Raw genomic sequence first — 16,266 nt, 5'->3', positions numbered from 1 at the left:
GTAACTCCCGACGGCCTATACTAATTCAAGGTGATACCGTTTGGGCTATGCAACGCCCCAGCCACGTTTGAGCGAATGATGGACTCGCTATTGCAAGAGTTCAAGTGGTCAACATGCCTGTGCTACCTGGATGATGTCCTTGTATATTCACCTACATTTGACACGCACCTCCAGCGTTTGTCAGCGGTTCTCAACATCTTCCGCACTGCTGGCCTTCAAGTAAACTCGTCTAAATGTCACTTCGGCCGCCAGAAGAGTACGGTGTTGGGCTATTTTGTCGACGCATCAGGTGTGCAGCCTGACCCGGAGAAAATTCGTGCCATCACGAGCTTTCCTGTACCCCAGTATGTCAAGTTATCCGGAGCTTTGTGGGACGTTGTTCCTATTTTAGAAGGTTCGTGAAAGATTTGACAACAATCGCTCGACCACTCACCAACCTTCTGAACAAAGACGTGACTTTTACATGGGGTTCCGATCAAGTTGCCGCTTTTTCTCAACTCATCACCCTCCTCATGACTCCACTTATATTGGCGCACTTTGACCCGTCCGCTCCGACAGAAGTCAGAAACGATGTGAGTTGTCACGGGATTGGAGCCATCCTAGCCCAACGCCAGCGGGGACACAACCAAGTCATCGCATACGCTAGCCGCCTTCTCACAGCTGCCGAGCACCACTATTCAATAACAGAGCGTGAGTGTCTTGCTCTTGTTTGGACCTTCACGAAGTTCCGCCAATATTTATATGGTGCGAGCTTCTCTGTAATAACGGACCACCATGCGCTATGTTGGCCTTCGTCACTGAAGAATCCTACTGGCAGGCTTGGGCGCTGGGCTCTGCGATTGCAAGAGTATACCTACCCGGTAACGTACAAGTCCGGACGCCTACATCAGGACGCAGACTGCCCGTCCCGCTACCCGGTTGCTGAGTCGAGCTCTATGCCTGACACCGACACCGAGCCTTGCGTCTTTTTCCTTTCGCAAATGACATGTATCGGTGACGAATAGCGCCATGATGCGTCCTTGTGTGCTATCATTGAGCGCCTCGAATCACGATCTTCCGATCGGTTCTATCGTTCATTCGTGCTCCACGATGGTGTATTTTACCGCCGAAGCTTTGAGCCGGATGGACCGGCCCTGCTGCTTGTCGTTCCGAAACACCTTCGCTCGGAAGTTCTACATGAACTTCATTACCTTACGACTGCTGGTCACCTTGGTGTGTCACGCACTTACGATCGAATGCGCCGACGCTTCTTTTGGCCAGGGCTTGCACGCTCAGTTAAAAGATACGTTGCGGCTTGTGAGAAATGCCAGCGCCGCAGAACACCATCGACGCTTCCCGCCGAATGCCTTCAACCACTTGACATTCCGTCAGAACAGTTTTTCCGTGTTGGCTTGGACCTGCTTGGCCCTTTCCCCTTGTCTTCCTCGGGTAACAAGTGGATAGCCATGGCCACCGAGTACGCCACGCGTTATGCCATCATACGAGCTCTTCCAATAAGCTGCGTCACAGATGTCGCTGATTTCCTCCTCAAGGACGTGATTTTGCAACACAGAGCCCCACGGCAGCTGCTTAGGAACCGCAGCCGCACCTTTTTGTCGAAGGCCATAGCCGACATCTTGCAGTCCTGTCAAACGAGACACAAGCTGACTACGTCATACCACCCGCAAACCAATGGACTCACGGAGCGTCTAAATCGAACTCTCACAGACATGCTCGATAAGTATGTTTCTACCAACCATACTGACTGGGATCTCGCGTTGCCATACGTCACATTTGCCCACAATTCTTCTAGCCATGACACTGCTGCCTACTCCCCATTTTTTTCTTTATTTTGCCGAGAACCTACATTCCCACTATATACAGCCATTCCGTCTACCGCGACACCGACCAGCTGTCACAAAACGAGCGCTCAAAAAGGGCGCGCCACCAAATTCTCGCGACGAGGCGCCGGAGAGATGCCTAGAGGTCAACGATAAAGAAAAAAGAAAACAAGCATCCAAAGACTCCCCTGGCGCGCGTCTCTCTCCCCTCGGAAGCGTAGGTTCGCCGAGGAACCTCCTCAAATCAACGGCCGAGCAAGCCCTAGAAAGTTCTCGATGGAAAGGGGCGTGGTGATTCAGGGTTGTGTCATCTGTCGCGGACGGCCCTCGTACCATTTCGCGTTTTCTCCAGCCTTCGCTGCGTATCGCGCCGACGAAATGATGAGAACTTTCTGGAATCTTGCGTGGAAGGTATTTAATCGAGCAGCAGAGATGGGGAATCAGGAGAAGAAGGAAGTTAGCGCCAGTGTGCGTGGGGTCATTCCGCCGCGTCTGTCGGTGAAGGTTTTGTCCTTAGTAACAAAGCAGGAGAAGAAGATAGTATGCGCCAGAGTGCGTAGGGTGTTCCGTCTTGTGGGCGAAGCCTTTTATCTTCCGTGGCAAAGGAGGAGAAGAAGGGGATTTCCACCTGAGGGGTGAAGACTCGAGCTACAGGCAAGAGTGTGTGTCTACCGCTATCGAGCGAAGACGCGTGGCAACAGCTTCGGGTGTGAAGCCGACGCGTTACCGGCGAAGAAGTTTGGAGCCTGGAGAGCGGCCAATTGAAGACGCGAGGTTTCCTGGAAGAGAAGCTTTGGGGGCAGCGGAACGACAACAACGCTGGACTTTGAGTGAGTGATTCTCGGAAGAGTATCATCCAGACTTTTGTTCCAAGAACTTTGGACTGAATATGTTTCCTAACTCTTTAGTCTTTAAGTGTCTTGGTTGTTTGATGCATGCGACTGCATTGTTGTGCGTATTGTTGTCTGTGTGCGTTGTTTCGAGTGTGGCTGATGGTGCTGTGTAGTACACTGCTTGATTGGTGACATAATGTATTCAACTATTGTCGAGTGTGCATACTTGTGTATTGTTTTGATCTGCCATAATTGAGAATATAATTTTGTTTTGTTTATCAACTCTCGGCTCTCACTTGTTCTTTGGGCCACAGCCGGCGTCCGCTGGCGCGCCGAATAGGAGCACTTCTAAATTGTCCACGCTTTCGTGGTGCGGTTCGGGGGGCCAATACTTCGGCCCTTGAAATAAGCCCGGCGATCACCTCCCAAATTAACGGGACCTGTGACACCAGCGAATATGCCCTTAACGCTGTCACTCGGGCTGCCAACGCACGCGAAATCGCCCGCACTCGCTTCCTGGCCTCTGAAGTGAACCAGCGGTGTTTGTACGATAAACGGCACCGTGACGTGCCCTTCTTACCCGGTTCATTGGTGCTGCTGTGGTCCCCAACCCGTCAAGTCGGGTTGTCGTAAAAACTTATTTCCCGCCACACAGGTCCATATCGAGTCCTTCGTGAAATTACTCCTGTGGCATACGAAATTATCCCTGCTGCGCCATCGCCTTCAACTGCCTCACAGACCACCGATATCGTACATGTGGCACGCTTGAAGCCTTACCACTCTCCCGCTGACGTTGACATCTAGATGCACCGAGACGGTGCTTCTGCCGCTGGGGATCATGCTACATGCATGTTGATATTTTGTGGGACGATGCGCGTGTGTGCCTGACGAAGAGGAAGGAAGGTGCTATCCGCTCGTTTGCTGCTGAACCGGTTACGCAATTACTGCTGGTTTCAAGTAAATCTCTTCCACAGCCTCGTCGATACGGCGTCATGTCTTATTCGTAACAATATTGAAGTCTGGCCATATTAGCATGAGCTTACACGCAGCCACTGGATTCACAGTGGCGGTTTGGTAGCCAGAGTGAATCACATGGTGATAAACTAATAAACATCAGGACACAACTTCGGCTCCTTGGCAAGACAGCCACATTTAGAAGGGAAAGTAACTCCAGCATGTGGCGGTGAAAATGTTGAGACTAAGGAGGTGCGCGGCAAATAGCACCGCGGCGCCTTCTGACGGCCACAAGAGAAGCTCTAGTGCACTCACTGCGCACACGCATCCTTTCTAGGGGGAAAGCATAGAAGAAGAAAGATTATAGGAGGGGCCATGACGCCATATTTTTGAAGCCAACGCATCGCAAACACCTGCACTACCTCCCAGAGGAAAAGTAGATAAACACTTCGCGATTTCCGGCGAGCAGCCGCCGCAGTGGCCTTGGAAGCGGTGCCGGCGGAGTGGTAGGTGTTCTATGCAGGCAGCAAGTCAATTCACGAGCACTGCTTCTTTTGCGTGTTTTATTGCGATAGCAATTATATGGACACTCTCAGCTGGATTTTGCCACCGGCTTCGGCGTCAACGTCGGCATCGATGTCATGCACCGTATACGTATACGTATCTATATATATAAAAACGCAAGAAAAAAAATCTGGAAAAAAGCACTCCGGCGTGTGGAATAGAACGCGGGACCTCTGCGTCATGGAATCGATGTGTCAACAACTGAGCCACCACAGAGGAAGGTGTTCGCCGTTCAAACGGCAAGCTATTTATATCTACCACTTACCGTGGCTGTGTCTTCGGCATTACCAGAAAGTTGGCGCAATTAGCTCACGTCGCGACATCACGCAGCGACGCCTGCTCTAATCTCCTAGGCGTATTTTGCCCCATAGAGTTTCTTAATATATGCTAGAGGTAACACTGGCGCTAGTGTCCACGGGAGCTGCAACGCACGGCGCTTCAGTGAGCATTGGAATGATGGGTAGTACACACATTTGTCTAATCTTCGTACTTCTAGCCTGCTTCTGGCTTCGTTTGTGTTCGTGCGGCTTGGAGCTGTATTCTCACGAAACAAAAAATCAGCAAATGTTCGTTGGTTGTGCTTCACCACCTTATTTTTTAAAGCTTACCTTTTCAAACCAGGTGACGAAGTTCGAAAGGTTTCGTTCTTTTCTTTAAAACGAAACCGTAACTAGCAATAAACGAAGCCGCAAGTACGATTCGCCGCCCGCAAGTACGAAGACTAGGCAAATGTGTGTACTGCCCATTATTACCATGGTCTGTGAACAATCGCAGCGCCAGAGTGCCCTCTAGTTAATTTTAGGAAACTCTATGCCCAACTTAGATAAGGAGAGCGACACTCCTTCACGCGCCCCTATGCAGCGGTTGCGAGGAGGGGAGGATCGTACGCCTTGGCTAGCCTCTGGCTTTACGTGGAACGATTGTGCTGTAGTTACCGGGCGCACAAAGGTCACAGCAATCATTGCAGTGTTCGTTCACGAAAAGCGCGCGCGTTTCAAACTCCGCGAAGTAACAGATGTGACGCTTATTCGCCTGCATTCGCACCTGTGAGTACGTTTCGTGCGTAATTTGTGCACCTGAAACGCGGGGCACGCTTCAATCTGCTTTCCATTCTGCGCGTGACATTTCAAATTGTTGCTTTCGGGTTCATTACTTCGCCTTTGCGGGAAAGCTGTGACATTTTTAGGAAAGCTGTGCGATGCCGAGCTACAGTGTATAATCGGCGCGAATCGCGTGCACCGCCGGATATACCTGGTGGGACTTTTCACGTATGTTCGCTTCACTCTTGATCAACAATGCATGATGTTTGCATGCGGTTCGCTCAGTTGTACGCTCCGTTGGTTGTCACTCACTGTGTCAACTGAGAACATACGCGAACTTGCGTTTTTAGTTTTGTAGGTGTCGTGTCGCGTTTCTGGAAGTTGTGTCGTTCATAAGAAAGGAAAAGAAACTTTTCTAGTTATTGGACCAAATGTGTATATATTGTACGGTGTGCGCTCGCTGCGTATTACTTGTGCGTGCACTGGAATTACGCTCTTCACGTGCACGATCGCGTATACAGTACAGTGATGCCTTCTTACCGACATGAAGTACGTCAAGCATTAGGCTGATGTCGCACGGAATAGCTACGAAGCAAGTTCTCAAAATCATGCATTGCAACACTGACCCTATATACGAGCAAAGAGCTGCCAATCGGCCCGTGGATCGGGAAATCTGGCAAAAAAAGGGCGTACGGCGAGGAGAACGCGTAATTTACTGCCGGGTGAGTTCGAATATGATGATGCAGGGGCTGAATGATTTTTATTGCGACACGTACCGGTGGTCTGTGCTGTTGCACAATAACAATCCACGAAGTACTTCAGCACGCCGCGCCTTCCACTCACGAACCGTCTCGGAAAGGTGTGCTCGCAACATTTAACTGCATGAAAACCATGCAATACGCGTTAAGATCACGCCAGGGCTTTAATTCCGTGCAGGAACGAAACAGCGCTGAGAGCGCACCGCGGGGCGTCTGCTGTTTTGCGTGCCCCATACCGGTTTGTTTACTTCATAAATTTGACGTCACTTCCGCCACACTTCTTGCGATGCATTGGGATAGGATAGGGCCTCTCCTCATTTTTTCCTTTCTCTTGGGCGGGAATTTCCTTACGGATTAGGGCATTCCATTCCTCTGGCGTACCCAGCACAGCCTAATCACAGACATAAAGACGGACCAACAGACAGACAGACCAAGAAATGAATAGACTGACGCTTCAATTTAATCATAATAGTTCACTCTGTGGATAAGCTTTGATTATTTAAAGGCGAATGCATTTATTATTCGGGCTGTGTCAGGCGTCAATGACGTCCGCATGCAGCCACGTGTTATCTCTCCGCTCTCAATTCCTCTCCACTAGCAACAGCTGCAGGCACGCGCGCTTTTCCTCGCCCCTGAGACTGGAGCAGATGGTGAGGGTGGAGTAGCGGAGAGTGGATGGATTGATGGATTGATATGGCTGTACCCTTTAGATCAGGCGGTGGCTGACCCCACCAAGCCGTAACACATACTGAGCCAAAAACTAGATTTTTTTCCTTTAAATAGTGAGGTTGAGGACTCGTACATTGAAGTTAAGGGTTTAATTTTCACTTGTGCCTTGTCTTCAGCCACCAATCAGATAACCTCTTTCTTGCTAATTCTACCCACATAAAGTCTGTTTTGCCCTCTCTGTCCCTAAACCCCAGTGCTTTGAAAAACTCTGCGCCATCATCCCGAACTATAAGGTGAAGCCCTTTACAGAACATTATGATGTGTTAGGCAGTTTCCTCTTCCTCTGCACATGCACTGCATACCGTGTCTACCCCTTCGTATTTGGCCCAATATGTCTTGGTTCGCAATACTCCCGTCCTGGCCTCAAACAGTAGCAAACTACGCCGAGTATTATCATAAATCCTTTCTTCGGCAATTTCCTGCTTAAAGGTTTGAAAGATTTCTAGTGCGGACTTCTTATTCGTGCCAATTCACCCCATATCGGTCTCAGCTTTCTTCACCTTCTTCTTAACCAAATTTTTTTCATTCGGCCCCCTGCTTTATTCTAAGTATTTACCAGTCACTTTTCTGGTTCACTTCCTCCATTTTGTATCGACATTCTTCATGTACAGGTAGCTGAATACCTTCCTAGCCCAACGATCCTCCCCCATTTCTTTCAATCGCTTTTCGAATTTTATATTGCTGCTGGTGTTCTTGCACTCAAATGATGTCCATCCCATACCACCTTGTACTCCCTGATTTGGTGTATTCCCGTGAGCTCCTAAGGCAAGCCTACCTATTCGACGTAGCTTAATTTCTAGTCTTGCTTGAACTTCTTATCTCATGCACAAGACCGCATTGCCGAACAACAGATCAGAAGCCATGACTACTTGTAATTCCTCCCACAACATCATACCTATTGTAATTCCACAGTGCCCTGTTTTTCATCCCCGCTGCATTCCTGTTACCTTTAGTCGTCACGTATAATTATTTCGTATTCCCTTAGGTACTCGGCCACATTGCTTATCTATACGCCGAGATTTTTATATTTATCTGTTATCTCTAGCGTGACCTCCTGTATTCTAAGCTCACAACCTTCATTATCATTAAAAATAATTAGTGCTGATCTTTTCTTACTGAATCTGAAATCTATCCTCCCTCATTACCACAGATGTCCATGAATCTCTGGGAATCTTCCTTGTTGTCGGCCTTTAGCACTATATCATCTGCGTACATCAATGCTGGTAGTACCTGTTTAATGAGTTTTCCTTTTTTGACGAAAGACAGGTTGAAGCCTAGTCTACTTCCCTCTAATTTGCCCACTAATGCTTGTAGGTACATTATGCATAACAAGGCTGACAGAAGACACCCCTGCCTACGCCCCAGTTTTACCTCTGCAGTCTTCAATACCTGTTTTTCTCACTGTATAACTCCCTTGTTACCTTTATAGATACTCTTTAAAAGATTAGTGACTCCATCTTCCTCAACTAGTGTGTCCAGTATTCCCCACAAGTCCTCTTGAACTACACTAACGTACTCTCCCTTGATATCCGGAAATGGTAGCCACACGGGCCTTTGTTCCTTTTTTGCTATTTCAATGCACTGCATCAGTGAGAACAGAATGTCTTCCAACCTCTTGTGTTTCTGAAACCCATTCTGAAATTCCCCCAGCACCCCCTCATCCTCTATCGATGCCTGCAGTCTTTCTTTTTTAATCTGCATCGCCAGCCTGTAGACCACTGATGTCACGTTTATAGGAGGGTAGTTGTTTATGTCAGCTTTGTCCCCCTTTTCTTTATAGATCATGCTCATCGTGCTAAGTTTCGATCCAATGGGGACTTAACCATCGATTATTATTTTGCTCACTGCCTTTCTCAAAGCCTGCTTAGACTTCGGACCTAATGTCTTTATCAGCATAACCGGAATGCCATCTGGGCCTGTTGATGTACTACTAGGAACCCTCTTCTCAGCTCTTTCCCGCTCTCGTTGGGAAAATGAATCCATTGCGCCACTTGATTGATTCTTGTATATTGTGGTGCATAAAGCATTTCTTTGTTGAAATTTTTCTGTCACCGCCCTGCCGTGGTGGTCTAGTGACTAAGGTACGTGGCTGCTGATCCGCAGGTCGTGGGTTTGAATCTCGGCTGCGGCGGAATCATTTCCGAAGGAGGCGAAAATGGTGTAGGCCCGCGTGCTCAGATTTGGACGCACGATAAAGAACCCCAGGTGGTCGAAATTTCTGGAGCCCTCCACTACGGCGTCTCTCATAATCATATGGTGGTTTTGAAACGTTAAACCCCTCATCTCATCATCAATTTTTTTGTCACCCTTGTTCTTATATATTCAATACCTTTGTCCCCTTCTAGCCTAGCACCTTGAGCTGTAATTATGAACCTCTGCTGAATGGTCGTCTCATTTCTTAGGGAGTTTAGATGGTTCCGAAATTCCGCAGCTGCCTTTCCATCTTTTTATGTACTTCTACCAGCCACTGAGCTTCCTTTTTTTCTAATCTTTTCATTGAACAGAAAGGATGCGTCCCTTCTGCAGCTTAGAAAGATTTCCCAGTTTCTTTCAACAATTTTGTCGCTTCACCCCACTGTTTAGCATGTCTGTGTTCCCTAGAGGCTTTCTGACGTTTTTCTATGGCTCTCTTAACTTTCTCATCCCACCAACTCTTGGGTTTGTGTGTTCTTTTCCGGCGTGACTTGTCACGTGCCTTAGCAAGCTCTAGCTCAAACGGTCTAATTATATTTGTGTATGGACACACTGTTTTATTATCCTCAGTGACTAATTACTCAATTTGTTTAGTAGCTATTTCTATTTGCCTTTCTGCATAAAAATTTTCCTGTTGTTGCTCATCTAGTCTCCTTCTCACTTTCGCTGCTCTTCCAAATCTTAGCTTGATACTTTTGTGATCACTACGCAGACTTAAGGAGCCATCTTCATCTAGGTTCATTCCTCTGAGCATATCATACATCCTATGTGACATCAGTGCGTAATCTATCGTCGACTGCAGCCATTCTACCTTCCATAATATTTGCCCTTCACACTTCTCGGTACTGTTGCAAGTGATGAAATTATGCCTTTCACACAAATTCATGATCATTTTGCCTGTTGGGTCGGTATATCCATCTATATTGTCTATGTTCGCATTCATATCTCCTAGTATAATTATCTCGCACTCTGCTCCTAACTCCTCAATGTACTTTGATATACACTCTACCATTGCGTTGTTTTCCTCTCTGGTCTTTGCTCCCGTCTACAAGTACACCAAACCAAGGATTGTCATTCGCCCTGCCACAATTCCTTTTAGCCATAAATGTTCCTTGCACTCCTGCTTGACCCTTTGCCAGTCTTTACTTTTATGAATGAATGGCCCAGTACCACCCCCCTTTCTGCTGCCTTCTGTTCTATTACAATAATGCCAAGCGTAGTCTGGATATTTAGGAGGTTGTTCCATGTCCCTAAGATGTGTTCCTACAAAACCATATACCATCGGCCTCTCCTCCCTTAGCTGTTCTATCTCTTCCCACTTCAGCCTGTTCCTGCCACCCTGCATGTTAATATACCCTATGTCTGAATTGGCTCGGTGCTCTTGGCTACATTTATTTCTGCCCGGGACTCTACCTATCTTAGATACTGGTGCCACTTTGGGATCGTATTTGTCCATACCACCAGTCAAAGAGTCTCCCTTGTTGTTTTCCTCGTTACTAGTTATCCTGCACTCCGAAGGGCCCACGTGCCCCCCAAAAAAGCTACTGCGCGTCCTGCAAGTCGCCAACCCACCTCATGACCTCGCCGCCCATCGAAGTGAATTCTGTCTCGTTGAAAGCCACCCCACTTATGCACTTCTGTGTTAATATCGACCAACTCAAAGCCTTTCTATCGACTCATCCGCCATATCTCTCAGTTTGCTTTGATAACCTCTCTTTGATAACCGCTCTTTACTTCCGCTAGAAGCACGATAGTCTATAGAAATCGCGAAGATTGAACAAAAAAGTGTGCCACCACTTTCCAGATTTGCAGACTTGAGCAGTTTCACACTATTCAGTGCGTCAGCAAGAAATTTCGGCGATTCCAAAGACTGCATCATTCTCAGGATAAGGTATCCTGTTTTTCATGTTGTATAGGGAAAAACACTCTGGCCTGGCAGGTTGTAATAGAAATGGAGCTCACACCGGTGCTTGCAGAATTCGACGAGTTAGACACAAGCCCAAAACAATAATTGGTTCCTGTCTGAAAAGGTGTATTTTGTAATTTCATGTTATTTTCGTCAAGCAATAACTGTGTGTTCATACTTAGGGGTTCGCAACGTACAACAACGTTTACATCAAACATTTGATCGGATTAAAAAGTTCGCCAATCATGCTCTCATTTCAAGCCACAATTTATGTGTAGTATTGTGAGGCTGCTTTAATTTTTATGTCCAAATTTGTGCGTTGTGCACAACTGGTGGTATACTGTATATTTTCTAGTTCTTATAGAATCTAGTTTTTACGCTACGGTGAGTTCACAACATTGGTATGCAACGCCTATGGTAATACGCGAGCACACTGTTCAAACTTCATATTACATTCTAAACACTAACAATACGATGCACACCTTAAAACGTCGGCGATATTCTATCTTTCTTGGCGGAAAGTTAGTGGGAAAATTGGTGTTAGCAAACAATGATGTGCGTGTAAACTCTCTAGCATGTCAAAGTCGACGTGTGGAAGAACTTTTGCAGATTTTGTTCTCTGAAAAACACTTGGCTAGATGAAAGACTCTGGCGAAGTTATAACGACAGTCTTAGTCCGCAAAACAGGTCACTTTTTTTCTGAAGCGCTGAAGCTAAAGAAAATAAAGCAACGGCATTTTTGGAGACGGGTGAATGTGTCATGAAAGCCAGAAGAACAACAACCAGTCCAGTCTCACAAGATCACATCACCGGATAGTTTACACCTCATTAAGTAAAGCGAAGCTACAGCAACAAACTGAAAAAAAAACTGACAAGAATGCGTTTGAGCTTTAAGAACCATGAGCATTTAGTACCCAGTAACCTGGCTCATTCAGTTTGTCATTGCTACATTTACACATAAAAAGCATACAAAAATATTTGATGAGTTTGTAACCTTTGTGCTACGCTGCACTACACATTTCATTTCATTGCTTTATCAGAAACCTGGTTGTCTGAAAACACGTGTAAGTCAAACCTGCTCCACAGTTATCACCTAGAACTCTGTTGTAGACGGAGCTTATTAAGTACCACAGGTGTTGAAACTGCGCATGGGAGTGTAGCTGTTTACATAAAAAAGATGTAATATGGAAAATAAGAATATACATAGCTTTTAAATCCACATGGTGCGACGTACTTGTTATCGAAGTCAACGAAGTGTTATCGTACTTGTGACCTAATAAATTAGCCAAAACCGTTTTACGCCATAAAAATAAACGCACATTTGTAGGTGGGGTCCATAGATGCCCGCAAAACAACAAAAACGAGTTTTAGTTGAATTAAATGAGTGGCTCATTGCCAACAATAACAAGAACACTCGAATTATTTCATGAGGCGATATCAAGATTGACAATAATCGAAGTGAACTAAGTACACAGACTTGCTACCCAGTCACGGGTTGCAACATCTAATTGAACGGTCAAAACGAATTGATTGATATGTGGGGTTTAGCGTCTCAAAACCACCATTTGATTATGAAAGACGCCGTAGTGGAGGGCTCCGGAAATTTCAACCTCCTGGGGTTCTTTTGTGTGCACCCAAATCTGAGCACACGGGCCTACAACATTTCCGCCTCCTTGGTCAACACGAATTACAAGGTCGAGACAGAGCATAATAGATTACATGATCACAGATATATTGGACATGAAGTTCACTGGCGAAACATTGGCATCTGATATTACCGATCATTTGCCAGTCTTCGCCATCATTCCATGTAGCAACCAGTCGTGCATTCCTCTAAAGCGAATAACACATAATTACGACATCATTTTCAATGCTCTAATGACAGAAAAATGGAACTCTGTGTATTCAGCAGATACTACCGACGATAAATTTGAGCAGTGCATGTAGATATTCAACAGATGTGAATGCTGGGCGCATGTGTTTGCATAGCCTGGAACAGGAACATAAAGCGCGAACCGTAACTAACAAGTGACCTTTTAAAATCAATAAACCTTGAGCAAACCATGTATAGAAAATTAATTTGAAAGCCATATAATGTGAGCTTAGAAAGTATGTACAAGACACAAGAAAACAATTTGAAACTTTAATCGTACTTTTAAGTGAATTCCGTTTCATAATAAAATTACACAAGCGCACTGCGACAAAAAAACTATGTTGAAAGTGATAAACACTGCCCTAAACACGAGCAACACAAACGTGATATGTGGAATCCTCGTGAAGAACACAATTGTGAGTGATCCTTCTATTATTGCCGAAAGCTTCAACAATTACTTCACGAAACGAGCAGCAACCTTATTGTCCATAACTCGCATGCATCACAACTCAATAATAACACACGTAGCAACCCTTCCAGTTCTCTCTTTCTCGGGCCCACCGATTCGCATGAAGTGAAAAAAAACGATTCTCGCCTTAAAAACACTTCTTCAATGAGCCTACACTTCGTGCTTTTATAACTGTTGAAACAATGTTCGATTATTATTTGCAAACTGCTGTCACATATAATCAATGAAGTGTTTAACTCAGGATCATTTTCGACGTAATTAAAGATTTCCAAGGTTGTGCCAGTATTTAAAAAAGAAGATAAGATGATTATATGAAATAACAGACTAATATCTGTACTGTAATCGTTTTCGAAGGCTTTCGGAAAGGTAATACTAAACCGACGAAACTGTTTTTCACAACGCAAAAAAAGTACGCTAAAGAACAATACGGGTGTTTTGACTTTCTTTTCTTAATTTCTTGCAGCAGAAGAGCAGCTATCATCGTTATTGAGCCTCGTCACAAGCTTACGCTGGGCCTCGTGACAGCGCCTGCTCAATTTTTTTTTTCTTCTCGAGTTCCATTAGAGCCTTTCATCTTGCAAGACGTGTTTTTCGCTAAATTTGAGCGGCACCGCAGTAGTAGAGCTCCGAGGTCCAACACAAAGTGCCGAAACCCAGGATCAAACCAAGGACATTTAGATCTTAGACGATATTTTAGACGACGCCACTGCCTGCGGTACAAACTGGATGTTCTGTTGTCTGAGCCAGAAGACCACTTGCGAGGAAATCAAGCCATCGCGGCAGCAGCACTAAGTGTATTCCTCGACCAAATAAGCTCATTCTATGGTCAGATGAAGAAAGTGAATGACGCAATTTTCGAAGAGACGCCAGACAACCTGATGGACAGCAAGACGTTAGACGCTGGACAAGTTTGTTACTCTCACAGCGAATCTACCAGTAAAGCTGAATGAGTGTCTGGCACCTCCATCCCTACGCCTTACAAACGTCCACCCGTTATTATCTGGCAAAAGCAAGCGTCCACAACTAGCACTCGTAAAATTTTATGGCAAGTGCCGACTATGGCCAAGGTTTTGGACGCAGTTTACATCAGCAGTCCACAACAACAGCGAGTTAAGCACAGCTGACAAGTTCCACTACTTGAGCAGTTTCATTACTGGAGCAGCCACGTCGGCCCACGGGATTACAAGCACTGAAGAAAGCTATAAAGATGCCATTGAAATTTTAAAGAAGCGTTTCGGAGATGAAGAGATTATTGTGCAGGACCATTTTCTAGGTTTGCTGGATCTAAAGCTGGTACCGTCGTCTGCAGACGTTCGTCAGCTGAGGCAACTGTACGACAAGTTACGGGTTCATATTCGAAGCCTGAAGGTCTTGGAACGAAATGGACAGCCTATCGCTCCATGCTTCGGGAAATCGTACTAAAAGTTCTACCGACGGATGTGGTGCTGCGTACTGACGAGATGCACAAGGCATCATCATCGGCTGCATGCTCTTCAAATACACAAAACAATTCAAACCGTGTAATGGTTCCAAAAGATAACGATCTTCGAATGCTTCTGGAATTCTTCGACCTTCCACTCACTTATCGTGAAGCTGTTGCTAAACAAGACGTAACAAAAACTCTCCACGCCCCAGGTAATGAAGGAATATATTCCAGTCATCCTCGTGACGTATTCATTGCAGCTGCTCTAGAAAGCTGAACGAAAATTCCATAACACTGCCTGTTGAGCTGGTCTGAAAAGCATTCTGCCGAAGTCTGTGATGCGAAGGATATCGACTTCTCAAACAAAAAGGAGATCCTCATCAAAGCAGGACGATGCTTTTTGTCCTAAAGCAGGGCCCCATTGGAAAAGATTGCAAAAACCAATTAAAATGTGGCAAGTGCGCGAGAAGGCACGCAAGATGAGTTTGCGCATCCGTGAGACAACAAAAATGACAAGAAAATGATTTCGACATCGCTCAATCTAGTGTCCAAGCGGTCAAAGTCAATCGTAATGCTGAAGAGTCTGAAAGCCACCATGATGGGCGCCAAATCATCTGGTCACAATGTCTTTTTTGATGGCGGAAGTCAGCGGAGCTTCATTACGATCAAAGCCTATGAAAGACTTGGCTGCGAACTAATCGGACAGGAAAAGTTGACCGTCGGTGCGTTGGGGGGCGATAACACACATAAAACCACAAAGAAAGTACGTCTATCGATTCCCCTGCAAACCAGAAGTTTCCTATTTCAGTAGAGGCGTTGGTGGTGGACACAATGTGCAATGAATGCATTTCGGTACCAGAAGAAAACGTTTGAGGAGAAATGAACAAGATGCACTTAGATACGTGAGCTCTCTCTTTACAAGGAGTAGAAGACAAACAGATTGCTGCTCTTATTGGATCAGACTATTATTGGGATCTAGTAACTGGTACCTTGAAGCCTGTGTACGAAAAGTTGAAAGCTGTCAAGACGGAACTGAGATGGACTGTGCAAGGACCATTGTCTATTGGAGCCGATGTTATACAGTGTGCCAGTATTGCAGTCCTACGATCCACGGTGACCGAGCAAGGTATCTCGAAACTTTTGACTCATTTCTGGTATCTTGAAAACATCTGTATCGAGGTCAAATGTGAATGAACTACAGTCCCTAATGGGTGCTGGCAAATTTTGAGAACAACATTGATACGAAATACAATCGATATGATGTGGCGCTACCGTGGAAGGAAAGGGTTGATCTGGGTGAAAACTACTCAGTTGCTCTCAAGCGTCTACAAAGTTAGATGAATAAGCTAAACAAGAACAGTGAGCTCTTAAAATATTACGAAGGGACTTTTAGAATGTACCTCCAAGAAGGACCTGCTGAAAAGTGCCTACAAGAGAAGACCAACCACTTGGACCACGCTATTATATGGCACACCGAGCAGTCATACGTGAGAACCGATTTACTACGAAAGTATGCATCGTGTTAGACGCTTTGTCTCACGAATCTGGGATGAAGTCCTTAAAAAACAATCTAGAAGCCGGTCCAGATCTAAATCCCGACGTAGTGACGCTACTGTTTCGTTTCCGACGCTTCAAGGTAGCGATGAATGCTGATGTTGAGAAGGCGCACCTACAAATTGGCCTGTGAAAACTCGACAGAGATGC

General features: G+C 45.8%; 2 protein-coding genes across 7 annotated transcripts in view; one reads left to right on the top strand and one right to left on the bottom strand.

Annotated features, from left to right (window-relative positions):
- The window catches only part of LOC142776432 (uncharacterized), a 147,750-nt gene extending 143,124 nt beyond the window's left edge, over positions 1 to 4,626 (bottom strand). For all 5 annotated transcript variants that reach the window (XR_012887530.1, XM_075880074.1, XM_075880076.1 and 2 more), the window contains exon 1: positions 4,437 to 4,626. The gene's annotated coding sequence lies outside the window, so the exon portion shown is untranslated. The remainder of the gene's footprint in view (positions 1 to 4,436) is intronic.
- Positions 1 to 16,266, top strand: part of LOC142776431 (luciferin 4-monooxygenase-like) — a 134,972-nt gene that overhangs the window by 10,481 nt on the left and 108,225 nt on the right. The window lies entirely within an intron of this gene.

Source organism: Rhipicephalus microplus, chromosome X (genome assembly GCF_043290135.1).
Source record: "Rhipicephalus microplus isolate Deutch F79 chromosome X, USDA_Rmic, whole genome shotgun sequence".
NCBI lineage: Eukaryota > Metazoa > Arthropoda > Arachnida > Ixodida > Ixodidae > Rhipicephalus > Rhipicephalus microplus.
The sequence above is the reverse complement of the archived record's forward strand: the minus strand, read 5'-3'. Positions and strand labels throughout refer to the sequence as shown.